This window comes from Pinus tabuliformis, chromosome 3_1 (assembly GCF_031772625.1).
Source record: "Pinus tabuliformis cultivar Carrire ecotype Pingquan chromosome 3_1, CPIR1, whole genome shotgun sequence".
Classification (NCBI taxonomy): Eukaryota; Viridiplantae; Streptophyta; class Pinopsida; order Pinales; family Pinaceae; genus Pinus; species Pinus tabuliformis.
In genome coordinates, this window is record NC_142301.1 from 618030299 (window position 1) to 618045501 (window position 15203).

The 15203-nt window shown below is 32.3% G+C and overlaps 1 pseudogene; it reads left to right on the forward strand.

The window, feature by feature from the left end:
* Nucleotides 1-13067: 13067 nt before the first annotated feature.
* On the forward strand, nt 13068-13972 carry LOC149188537 (glutathione S-transferase TCHQD-like; annotated as a pseudogene).
* Nucleotides 13973-15203: the final 1231 nt, after the last annotated feature.

Genomic DNA, 15203 nt, shown 5'->3' on the forward strand with positions numbered 1-15203 from the left:
CTTAGTCGCTTCATCTCTTCGTCAAGAGTTTTACCACAATTCAAACCAGAAATAAACATGGTTGGTTTGGTTTAAACATATTATTACAAACATGCACCGTTTAAAACTTACGTTAATGGTAGATAGATATTTTTTTTTAAAGAAAAAGGCAACCAGTTTTATGACTAAAACAATGAAGTCAAACAACACAAAATACATCAACATGGTTTCGGGAACGGAATTACCGCAGCACTCGATAACTTTCTTGGCCTAATTAACTGTACAGTATCCTTGCAGTTTTAAATATCCCAATGTTTTGGAATTGTCTGGAGTACAACATTTTAAAACACTGTAATGTTTTAGAATTGTTTTTGTTACGAACTCATTTGCTTGCAAGTTATATTTAAATATGAAATCCTCTGTCTATTTTTTCCTTTTTTTAAATAATTATTAAGTAGATAGTTGAGATTGAATTTCTATAGGACATTCTAGAATATTCTTAATAATATACACAAATGAAACACTGAGATTTATTTACAAGGTATTTATACATTTTTTGTCTTTTTAATTAAGCTCATTAACAAAAAAAAAAATCATATGAACAAGTGTAATATAAAATCAGTTATTATTTTTTGGACATTCCGTATTGATAAGCCACGGTATTGGGCCATGATATTGTAAGAAAACCTATTTATATATTAAAAATCTTTATAATAAAATGGGAGTGAATCTCCATAGTTAATAATCTTCTTGTATTTTTTTTTAAATGTATATATATTTAACTTATATCAAATTTTTTTATAATTAATAATGATAATAATAATAATTTTATAATATAATTATTTTTTAAATTCTAACAATTTGAAATGTAAGATGAAATAAGTGTTTTGACGATTATTATGAATTAATGTTTATAGGCATTTACCAATTATTTAATTTATATAATTTCACCACTTCACTATTTACTTTAATTTCATTCTAATTTTAAAATAATAGTATATATTTTACTTTCAAATTGTTTTGAATTAAATTTTTGTCAAAATTTACTTATATATATATATATATATATATATATATATATATATTCCTACCCCATTCATAGGTACATACATATATATTACAATTTGCTTAAATGTTTTTATTAATAGATTTTCCAAAAATATGTTAATAACTATTTTAAAATATTTTATTTATTATAGTAGTAAATATGTGCATATTATTTTTTTATTAATAATATTAATGCATTTTATATTAATAAATATATATTTAAGAGTTAATAACATCAATAATAATTCTTTTCCAAAATATAAGTATGAATTTGTTAAATAATTACTTTCTTATGATTATATATATGAGTAATAATTCATTACTAGCACAATTACATTTAATTAATTAAATATGGTAGATATACGTAGAAGGCTTCATTTGTATCTACCACACAAGCCATTGATAAATATATAATAATAAAAATTATATTACAAAAAAATTAATATTGATAATTAAATATAAATATAGATATTCTTAATTAAATGATTTCAAATTCGTTTATAAAATAATTAGTTAATTCATTAAATATTAATCCATTCATAATTAACTAATAAATAATAAGAATAATTAACTAATTATTATTATTATTATTTATTAATATTTTCTCATTAATATCAATATTGTTATTTGTTTATTTATTAATATAAATATTATTTATTTATTTTTTATAATCTATATTAATTAATTAAACTAAAGCATTTATATTTAACTTAATGAATAATATTAAAAACCTTATGAATAACATTATATCCTACAAATATGAACCCTTATATTAATAAATCCAAGGGATTTAAACCCAAGGAAATAATACTAAACAAAGAGTATCAATATTAGAGACTCAAGGTTTATAAACCCTAAGATAATAAACCCTAAGATAAATATTATAAATTCTAAAACAATCATGGTTTACAATGGTTGATTCTCATATTGAGACAATATTTGTCACAATGCAATGTTGGACCATGGTTGACCGTGATTGATTTTCATATGGAGACAATCTTTGTAACAATCTAACGTTGGACCAAGAGACAATCTTTGTCACAATGTGGCCATGGTTATTGACCATGAATGACCATGGTTGACCATGCTTGATTTTCATATTGAGATAAGCTTTGTCATAATGCGACATTGGAACATGGTTGACCATGGATGGCCATGGTTGTCATATTGTGATGTTGGACCAAGAGACAATCTTTGTCATAAAGTGACCATAGTTGTTGACTGCGGTTGACCACAATTGATTTTTATATTGAGACAATCTTTGTCCCAATGCAATGTTGGAACATGGTTGACAATGGTTGATTTTCATATTAAGACAATATTTGACACAATGTGGCATTATTATTGGCACAATGTGACAATTATAAAACCACAAGGTATCATAAACCCAAGGAAATAATGTTAAACCCAAGGGATTAATATTATAAACCTAAGGTATATAAACCCTAAGATAAATATTATAAACCCAAGGGATTCATACTAAAATCTAAATGATTATAAACCCAAGTGAATAATATTATAAACCCTGAAATAAACATGGTTGACCACGGTTGATTTTCATATTGACAAAATATTTTTCACAATGTGATGTTGGACTATGGTTGACCATGATTAATTTTCACATTGAGACAACTTTTCACAATGCAACGTTGGATAATGGTTGAGCATGGTTGATTTTCATATTAAGGCAATCTTTGTCATAATGCAACGGTTGACCATGGATGACCATGTTGTTATAATGTCACGTTGGACAGCAATGTGGCCATGGTTGATTTTCATATTCGTATAATATTTGTCATAATGCGACATTTGAAGATGATTAACCATGGATGACCATGGTTGTCACAATGTGACGTTGGACCAAGAGAAAATCTTTGTCACAATGTGACCATGTTTATTAATCGTGCTTTACAATGGTTGAACGTGGTTGCTTTTCATATTGAGACAATCTTTGGCATAATGCCACATTGGAACATGATTGACCATGGTTGATTTTCATATTGAGACAATATTTAACACAATGTGACAATTATAAGGCCCCAAGGTATTATAAACCCAAGGGAATAATATTAAAACCAAGGGACTAATATTATAAATGTAAGGTATATAAACCTTAAGATAAATATTATAAACGGAAGGTATATAAACCCTAAGATAAATATTATAAACCCAAGGGATTAATACTAACAACCCAAGGGATTATAAACCCGAGAGAATAATATTAAACCCTAGGGATAAATAATATAAACCCAAGGTATATAAACCTTAAGATAAATATTATAAACCCTAAAATAAACATGGTTGACCATGGTTAACCACGGTTGATTTTTATATTGACAAAATCTTTGTCACAATGCGACATTAGACTTGACCATAATTAATTTTCATATTAGACAACCCTTCTCATAACATGACATTGGGAAATGATTGACCATGGTTGACCGTGGTTGATTTTGATATCGAGACAATCTTTGACACAATGCAATGTCAGACCATGGTTGACCATGGATGACTATGTTGTCATAATGTGACATTGAAGGAAGAGACAATATTTGTCATAATGTGACGTTGAAACATGGTTGACCATGGATGACCATGGTTGCCACAATGTGACATTGGACCAAGAGGCGATCTTTGTCTCAATGTGACCATGGTTGACCATGATTGACCATGGTTGATTTTCATATTGAGATAATCTTTGTCAATGTGGTGTTGGAACATGGTTGACCATGGTTGATTTTCATATTAACACAATCCTTGCCAAAATGCGACATGGGACCATGGTTTACCATACTTGATGATCATTGATTTTAATGTCGAGATAATATTTGTAACAAAGCGATGTTAGACCATGGTTGATTTTCATATTGAGACAATCATTGTAATAATGCAACATTTGACCATGTTTGACCATGGTTGATTTTCATATTGAGACAATCATTGTAATAATGCAACACTTGACCATGTTTGATTTTCATATTGAGACAATTTTTGAAACAATGTGACATATTATAATTGGCACAATGTGACAATTATAAAACCCCAAGGTATTATAGACACAAGTGAATAATATTAAACCCAAGGGATTAATATTATAAACCCAAGGTATATAAACCCTAAGATAAATATTATCAACCCAAGCCATTAATACTAAAAATCCAAGGGATTATAAACCCAAGGGAATAATTTTAAACCCAAGGGAATAATATTAAACCCAAGGGACAAATATTATAAAACCAAGGTATATAAACCCTAATATAAATATTATAAACCCTAAAATAAGCATGGTTGACCACGGTTGATTTTTGTATTGACGAAATCTTTGTCACAATGTGACGTTGGACTATGGTTGACCATGAATGATTTTCATATTGAGACAAGCTTTCTCACAATGAAATGTTGCACAATGGTTGACCATGGTTGATTTTCATATTGAGACAATCTTTGTGACAATGCGATTTTGGACCATGGTTGACCATGGATGACCATGTTGTGAGAATGTGATGTTGTACTGAGATATAAACTTTGTCACATTGTGACCATCGTTATTACCATGGTCGATTTTCATATTGAGACAATATTTGTAACAAGGCGATGTTGGAACATGGTTGACCATGGTTCTCATAATGTGACATTGGACCAAGAGACAATCTTTGTCACAATGTGACCATGGTTGTTGATCATTGTTGACCATGGTTTATTTTTATATTGAGAACATCTTTGTCACAATGAAACATTGGAACATGGTTGACCATGGTTGATTTTCATATTGAGACAATCTTTGCCAAAATGTGACATCAAACCATGGTTGACCATGATTGATTTTAATGTCAAGATAATATTTATTACAGTGCGATGTTGGACCATGGTTAACCATGGTTGATTTTCATATTGAGACAATCATTGCCACAATGCGATGGTGGAACATGGTTGACCATGCTTAACCGTGGTTGATTTTCACATCAAGACAATCTTTGTCACAATGCAATGTTCAACCATGGTTGACCATGGATGACCATGTTTGATTTTTTAAAACATGACTGAACATGGTTGGCCATGATTGACCATGGTTGACCATAATTATCATATTGAGACAATGTTTGTCATAATGCGACGTTGGACCATGATTGGGACAATGATTCCTTTTCTTATTGAGACAAGCATGTCACAATGTGATGTTCAACCATGGTTGACCGTGATTGATTTTATAAAATATGGATGACCATGATTGAATTTATAAAACATGGTTGACCATAGTTGGTCATGATAGATATTATAAACCCAAGGGAATAATAAACCCTAGGGATTAATTCTAAAAACCCAAGGGACTATAAACCTAAGTGAATAATATTAAACCCTACGAACATTGTAAACACAAAAATAAACATTGTTGACCATGGTTGATTTCAATATTGAGACAATCCTTGTCACAATGAGACATTGGACCATGGTTGATTTCAATATTGAGACAATCCTTGTCACAATGAGACATTGGACCATGGTTGACCATGCTTAACCATCTTTTACTTTTATATAAAGACAAACTTTGTCCACTGCGATGTTCGATCATTGTTGACCACAATTGACCATGGATGACCATGTTTTATTTTATAAAACATGGTTGAATAAGGTTGAACAAGGTTGACCATGGTTGACCATGGCTCACCATGATTATCATATTGAGACAATGTTTGTCATAATGCGAAGTTGACCATGGTTGAGACAATGATTGATTTTCATATTGACACAATCATTGTCACAATGTGACATTGGACCATGGTTGACCATGATTGATTTTATAAAATATGGTTAAGCATGATTGAATTTATAAAACATGGTTGACCATAGTTGACCATGATAGATATTATAAACCCAAGGAAAAAAACCCTAGGGATTAATACTAAAATCCCAAGGGACTGCAAAATCTAAGCAAATAATATTGAACCCTAGGAATATAAACCCTTTTATTAATAAAACCCTAGGGATTGACATTATAAACCCAAGAGAATAATAAACCCAAGGGATAAAAATTATAAACCTAAGGTATAAAAACCCTGAAATAAACATGGTTAACCATGGTTGATTTCCATATTAAGACAATCCATGTCACAATGCGACGTTGGACCATAGTTGACCATGCTTGACTATGATTGATTTTCATATCAAGACAATATTTGTCACAATGCGACATTGGACCATGGTTGACCCTGCTTAACCATGATTGATTTTCATATCGAGACGATCTTTGTCACAATGCGATGTTGGAGCATGGTTTACCACGGTTGATTTTCATATTGAGACAACCATTGTCACATGCAACATTCGACCATGGTTGGCTATGATTGACCGTGGTTTACCATGATTGATATAATAAACCCAGGGGAATAATAAACCCAAGGGATTGATATTATAAACCCAAGGGATTAATACTATAAACCCACGAGATTATAAACCCAAGGGAATAATACTAAACACTAGAATAAACATGGTTTATTTTCATATTGAGACAATCCTTGTCATAATGCAATGATGGACCATGCTTGACCATGCTTGACTATGATTGATTTTCATATCGAGACAATCTTTGTCAAAGTTCGACATTGGACCATGGTTGATTTTCATATCTAGACAATCTTTGTCACAATGTGACATTCAACCATGGTTGACCATGGTTGTCCATGGTTGAACATCATATTTGATGATTATGAAAGAGAATTTAATCAAGGTTGATCATGGTTGATGAAATTCAACCACGGTTAATCATGCTTGACCATGGTCGATCATGGTTGACCCTCGTTGACCATGGTTTATTTTCATATCGAGACAATATTTGTCACAATGTGGCGTTCGACCATGGTTGACCATGTTTGATTTTATAAAACATGGTTGACCATGGTTGACCATGTTTGATTTTATAAAACATGGTTGACCATGGTTGACCATCACTTATCATGGTTGTCCATGGTTGACCATGAATGTCCATGGTTGACCATCATAGTTGATCATGATGAAAGAGATTTTAATCAAGGTTGATCATGGTTAATGAAATTCAACCATGGTTAATCATGGTTGACCATGGTTGACTATTGTTGACCATAAAGACACTGACCATGGTTTACCATATTCAAGCATGATTTACCATTGTTGATCATGGTTCACCGTAGAGACATCGAATACCCGTTATCACCTTGGTTGATGGTGCAGCGCGTTTGACCATGGAAGAATATCATTGAACATGGTTGATCATCATAATCAATGGTTGACATTGATTCACTATGGTTGAACATGGTTAAGCATGTTTCACCAAAATTAGCTATAGTTGACCATATTCAATTTTATTAATTTATTAATTAGTATTAATTAATTAATTGATTGTTTAGTAATTCATTTAAAGTTATTTATTTATAATAATAATTAGTAATACTAATAGAAATGTTAATATATCAATTCATATTAATATAGTAATCTAAAAATGGTTAAATTAATGTTCAATGTTATTCAATATTTTCAATCTAGATATATATCTAATTTAATTTTTCATTCAAAAAAAATTCAAATCATTTTTTTTAATAATGGCTCGATCTCAACACTAAAATAAATCTCTTTGCTAAATGTCATTCCATATGGATTCTATATATATATATCAAATTCCTCTCACATTTTTTTTTTTTTTTTACTTCTAATTACTTTACATGAAACTTTATTAGGTCATGTAGACAACCAATTAAACATGGATAACATATTTTTTTGTTTTTTATTATAACCTACATTTATTTACTATATAGGGAATATTTTATTTTTATTTTAAAAAGGACATGTGTCTCCAAGTTGAGCACCAACATACTTATCCATCTCCTTCAGATTGGGTTGTACAATGAGCCTCTTGAGATTGGGTTATACAATGAGCCTCTCCACTTAATAAACATCTTTCTTTTTGCTTTTAATTACATTACATGAAATCATATTAGATTATATGGACAACTAACTAAACATGCATAACATATTCTTCTTTTCTTTTTATTGTAGCTTACATTTCTTTTTTATTTAGAGAATATATATATATATATATATATATATATATATATATATATAAGAGGGGCACTTGTAAAATCCAAGTTGAGCAGATACATATTTACACATCGTCTTTACATTGGGTTGTGTAGAATGAGCCTCTTGTCTCAATAAAAAGCATAGTAATAAGTCAATCCTGCTAAATAATAGTTTCAAATAATAATAATATACCTTACAATGATTATACAATTAATTTATTAACATATCTTATTTAAATGCTATTGTAAACCAGTTGAAAGAAGCAACTTAACAGTAAAATTCCAACCCTTCAAACTTGACCATTGGTTCTCATCTTATCAAATGAAAATTAGATTTCAATCTCAAGAAATACTTAATTTTTAATTTCCACTAACTTTTTAATTAAAAAAATACTTAATTCACTAAAATATAAATAATATATTTTTAATATTAATAATAATCATTATGTTTTGATATTAATAATTATTAAAATAGTGTGAAATGAACTTTTCTCCTTAAAATTTGAACTTCATCACCGATTAGATTTCCACTAACCTTTTAATTAAAAAAAATACTTAATTCACTAAAATATAAATAATATATTTTTAATAGTAATAATAATCATTATATTTTGATATTAATAATTATTAAAATAGTGTGAAATGAACTTTTCTCCTTAAAATTTGAACTTCATCCACGATTACATTTACCAGTTATCACTGGAAAACCATCATTAATATGTTGAAAGGTATGTATGTTGTTTGATTTTGGAATGTAATTACAAAATACATAACTTTTTTATTATAATATAAATTTAAGCATGGAAAAAATATTTTTGACTTGATGGAAACCTGAAACTTCAGCTTATTTGAAAAAAGAGCAGTGACAAAAAAAATATAATAACATTACCAAATAAATAGCCATCTTATTACTAAATTAGCATGATCTCCGTTTCTTGAAATTTGTAAATCTTGAATTCGATGAGAGAATATTCATTAGTGGCAGGTATCTCTCTAGTGAGATTGTTCTCATACAAATCAATACTGATCAAGCTTTTCAAGTCCCCCAAGCTCTCTGGAATAGAACCACTCAGAAAGTTTTTCGGCCTATTCTTTTCATTCAATCAAGAATTTTAACAACGCCTTAACAAATTAATAATTGCATTTCAAAGATAATGAAATGCTTGCTTACAGGTATTGCAGATGCGAGAGCTGAGATATCTTGGGTGATAATGTTCCACTCAGCTTTTTGCGTGGCAAATCTCTGCACATCACATGGCAATATTATATTATTCATTAGGACAAAGAAAAATAAAAGATGGAAAAACTATAATATTTTTGTCATAAATCCAAAAATTAGTTTTGAATATTATATTATAATCCGAACAATGCGAGGTCAAACGTACTTACAGCCTGATTACATGGCGGGAGGCATCGCATGTGACATATAACCAAGTGCAAGGGTCTTCTATGTCCTTTTCCCAGCTTGCTAAAACTTTATCATTGATCTTGCAATGCGTTTTTCACTACCATTTTGGCAAGAAGCATGTTCAATTTGTTTCTAAATGAGTGGGTATCTAAGCTTGTAAACATAATGAAGAAAGATATTTATTACAACAACTTTTATATGATCATTTTTTTTTGAAACATAGTTAAAATTGTAAATTAACAATTTCAAAAACCTACACATGTTAGAAACAATCAGATAGAAACAATCAAATAGGGTATGATGATTGAGTTTCCTGTGCCAAATAATGTATACATTTTTTAGGGAATTTGGCAGTAGCAACACCAAAGCTACGTTGGAGCTACGTTGTTGGTTTCGCATTGGGAAAATGTGTATTGTGGAGTTTGGGTTTTGCATGAGTATTTTTGTTTCCAGAGAAAACGGATGTCGTACATAGTGGTGGAGAGAAGTTGTGCAATTGCACAGAATGCAATGATAGGGGGCTAAGCTCAACATAGGTCCAATGACCAAGCACTGAAACTATTTAATGCAATGCCTATGCTAGATGAGGTTACATAAAATTATGTAATTTCAGGATTTGTAATTTGATGATATGCACAGAGTGGGTAATGCCATGAGGCCCTAAATGTTTTTGCTCAAATAAGCAGATTGTTTCTAAGCCAAACAACTTCAGCTTTGGCACCATTTTCAAGGCTTGCATTGGGTAATGCCATGAGGCCCGAAATGTTTTAGGTTAAATGAGGAGAGTGTTTTTAAGCCAAACAACTTCACCTTTGGCACCATTATGGAACATCTAAAATCTCTGAACAGATTACCTGCCTGGTACTTAGTATGTTGTACGGGCTTGGAATTAGATGTTTTTAATCCTCAGGATCAGTTGGCATTTGTTTAGTTGACATATTCACAAACAAAGAAAGGATAGGTCTTGTGAAAGCTAGATGAGAGGATAAAATGAAGTATGTCATTCAAAAGAGTAAAGGAATATGCAATAGCCAAAATTAGTGCTAGAAAGGAACGGAAAGCATGGAGACCAGTCCCTTAAGATCCGTGGGATGCAAGGACAATATCGATGATTGTGATCTCCTTTGAAAATGACACATGGATATTTAGGTTTGGATGGTGCAGTGTGTGGATTTTTGTCAGATGATGCATGGTTGCCCCCTTTCATCGTTGGCTTCTTCTTCTTCTTCTCCTTCCTTCTCTTCTTCTTCTCAATTACTTGGTTTTTAGTTTGACTAGTTTTACCAAGCGAAGAGGAAGAAGGAGAGGGAGAAACAAACGAAGTAGAAGTTTGGGGGGTAACTTTACCATCATCTGGTTGCTGATTTGATTGCTCAAGAATCATGGTGTTTTGAACGACATAGGTCGAAAAAAGCCATACCAGTGGGCCAATTGCAAGCCATGGAAGGGACAATGTAGCCAAATGAGGTGCACCAACATCTCCCCTAGAGGAAAAGGGAGTAGGATTCCCCCAAGGGGAAATCCTTGATTGGTGGACTCCATTTTCTCAACCTAAGACCAATGAGGGAACAATGATGTTATTCTGATTTAAATAAATTTTATGACGCTTTGACACAACTTGCTTTTTCAATTTTTAAGACTCGAGAAAAAGCTAAAGAGACTCTAGTCACCTTCGATTTGGGTAACTCTAGTATCATTTGGGTGCTAATATGATTGCTCAAGAATCATAGTGTTTTCAACGACAAAGGTCGCGAAAAGCCATACTGGTGGGCCAATTGCAAGCCCTGGAAGGGACAATGTAGCCATATGAGGTGCACCAACATCTCACCTAGAGGAAAAGGGAGTAGGATTCCCCCGAGGGGAAATTCTTGATCGGTGGACTCCATTTTCTCAACCTAAGACCAACGAGGGAATAGTGATGTTATTCCGATTTAAAAAAAAATTATGACGCTTTGACACAACTTGCTCTTTCAATTTTTAAGAGTCGAGAAAAAGCTAAAGATGACTCTAGTCGCCTTCGATTTTTAATGAGCTTGAAGTGACAAGTGCTCAGATGGGCCTTTTCTTTTAAGGAGTATGAAAAGGAACGAAAGTGACTACTTTGGAAATTTAGACATGGGGATTACCAAACCAATCGCAAAACTCCAGAATACTTTTTACGGTATGGCAGTCAATCTTCCCGAATGCTGTGTTCAGTGCATTGCGATCGATAGGGCGACAGACACGGCTTCCTAAGAATAAAGGATATAGCCTATTGTGGTCTCCCAATATATACTCGACGGTACGTGGGAGCACAAGTCCGTACTAGCACTTGTCGTCTCAAAGAGGAGGAATCACCCAACCTATGATGAAAGCGATAGTTACCAGGCTTTACGACGCCGGAATACGTCTCTAACCTAGAATTCTAAATGTTGTGTGTTGGGTTCCAAAGCGTTTTTATGTTTATTGAAATTTATTTTACAGTTAATCTTTCTAGAGAAGTTTGCCTTTAAAGTTGACCGCATGATGTAGATTTCAATTCCTAAATATGCAATCTAATATGCTAAACAGCCGTTTAATTTCTTTTTGCAATGAAAATCCTAGCTACTAAGGAAAGAGAAGTGAAATTGTTTCAACATAGAGCAAGGAGCACACACGAAGATGCACTGCCCTAAATCAATTTCCGCATGCATTCTAAATGCAAATGCACATGCATGTATTTGTTTTCCGCTTTTTTAATGTGTGAATGACAAAAAGAATATTAAGTACAGATCTCAACTATTTTTCTTTCAAAGCGACAGTAGTGATCACAAAATGTAAAATTGTAAATGAAATGGAAGAAAAATTAACAGCCTGACAGGGATACAAGAGAGAGGTTAATGTAAAATTGTAGATGAAATGGAAGAAAAATTAGCAGCCTGACAGGGATACAAGAGAGAGGTTATGAACTGTACAAACCCTTCTTCTAGATGGGCATTTCCGATTATTCTATAAATAAATAATAGAACACAATTGTGTTGTTGTCATATTTGAATCTCTCAATGTTGGGGTTCTTGACTGTTGTGTATATCATCACTGTAAAACTCAAGGTTTTTCAGGAATTTAAAGGTTTTCTTATGTTATAAAATCCTAAGCTAATGTGGGTGTCCTAACAAATAAGCATATAACCTCTTCCCTAATATTTAACAAACGCCATGAAGCAAAATATGTTGCAAGGTACAAACACTTGGAAACCTAGGTAGGGACCAACCAATCTCAATTTGTCTATTATATTGAATAACCATATATTGCTACTTTAAGAATCATCCAAAATAAAGAAAAGATATATCAGAGTATATATTTCTCTGAAAGACATTGATACACGTAAATTGTTGATTAACTGTAGCATTGAGGCTTCTCCAATAATTGAACACATCAAAGTGAGATTTTATAATAGATTACATACTGAATGAAAAAAAATGTCTTGTCTCTGAGAATAATTTACCAGCGTAATTTTTCCCTTTCACATTGCTATATGCATCACATTCATTGTTGTCGGAAGCAGCAGTAAGAAGCAGGTCTGTGAATTATCTATTGCAAGGTCTGCTTACTGTAAGGCATTCAATATGATGGATTTTTATTACCATCCCCTTTCACTTGAGTACCAAAAGGTATGCTTGGTGATGGAAGAGAAAAATACGAAGTATAACCCCCACATTGTGGATCCTTCAAAGCAAGGAATTTGGATGCAGAGTTTTTCAGGCAAAGTCCTAATGGTAGTATTCCTGTACTAATCACTGCGGATCAAGTTTTCTGTGACTCACAGACTATGATTCGATAAGTTTCTTTCACCTACAGAATGTATAATATTTGAATTATTTTCAGAGGCCTTATTGATGTCTATTTAATGATTCGTATCCTATCAATTTTTATTAGTAAATAGGTATCTTGCCAAGATTGGCAAGCCTTTAGGCCATAAAAGGGTAGGTCAGAGCAAGGTCCAGGAGTGGCTAGAGAAGATTGATTCATGGGACTCGAAACTCTTCACGCTAAATCACTGTCCAAGTGATCACGCTATTCATTTTTTTAGCAAATTCAAAAGGCAAGTTGTCATTACTCGTCTTGTGGAAAATCCTGATTTGGCAGAAAATATCACAACAAACTTCAAACCATGCATGCCATGGAGGAAATGTTGAAGGATCAGGAAGCTTTGGCTTCAAACACAAATGAACTTATAAGGCTACTCAATGAGGTTGAGAAACAACTTACAAACACACAGTTTTTGGCTGGAGCTGAGTTTTCTATGGCAGATTGTGCATTTATCCCTCTGCTTGCCAGAATAGAGGTTTTGAAGTTGGACAAAGAGTATTTTCGGAAGCATCCTCTTATTATATATTACTTGGAGCAGATGAAGGAAAGACCAAGCTATCAGGCTGTAATAGGCCCATATTCCACCTTTTTTGGAAAGATGAAAATTTTATTGCCTTCTATCTGTAATATGAGCATCAACAGATTGCTACATAACTACTAGTATGCATGGTATTATTTTTTTGTCCTCTATCTGTAATATGATCATGAGGTTGTTGCATAAATATAGTATGCATAGGATTATTTTGTTCTGCATGATTATAGACTATATAGAACCCTCAACCCCTTAGATGACCAAGCAAGCAAGAAATATAATAGTATAGTCGTGAAGCTTGTGAAGGGCCTATTGAGATTTTTATGCCTACTATAGAAATTTGGTGAGCTCTGTTGTAAACAGATTCACAGGCAGGCTAGAATTTTGAAGTGGGCTTAGCTATTGGTTAAGCCAGCAGAACTATTGATTCCTTTTTTTCTATGGAAATGTTAATTGTCTTTGACACGAGCATACGGGCTAAGCTTTTATTTGTGACTGTTATATTTTCTCTATAGTTAGCTTGATTAATGCAAACAGTGAAAGACTTGGCAATGGTACTTAAATCAGTCAGCTTTAGGAGCATCACAAGAACCAATCAGTATGCTATATAATTTCAACTTTAAATTACCATTACAGATCTTCTGACAAGTTATTCTATCAGCATTTTCTAATCGGTGTGTTATGTAATTTCGACTTGAAATTACCATTACAACTCTTCTGACAAGTTAAGATAGCAGCATCTTCTAAGCACTGCTTGAAGCATAATATCTTCCAACATATTTCCTTTAAAAGATGTGACTGAATCTATTATCCGGTATTGGTAATTTTCGAAGGAATTAATCCTTTCAATAGACTAAAGCAAGACAGAACATAGAAGATATATTTTGTTACTATTGGGGGATAAAATGGAAAATAAACTCATGGCTTATGTAAAATGGCATTTCAGACACAACGTATCACAACATAGTTCATAAGAGAGACCAAAAGTAACATGCAATACTCCTAGGGGATCAAGGGCAAGTGAACAAAAGTTGACTTCATATTTTGGGTTTGAAGAGTTGTTGCTTGAGTTTGAGTGGTGTGATTTGTTTGGCACCTTGAATGACCATAAGCCTTTCTAGAAGAAAAAAAAAATCATGCTACAAGAGGCCATGATCTAATGGAAGAAAAAATATAACAACAGTGTTTATATTCCTTTGCAAGACATTGATACACCTGTGATCTTTTAAGGCTATACGAGGCCATGATCCTACTGGAAGACATTCTGAAGACCACGTGGGATATTATTAAAGCTATAACACAGGCCATGCTCTATGGATCCAGGCAACTAAACATTCTGATACACCCGTGATCTTTGAAG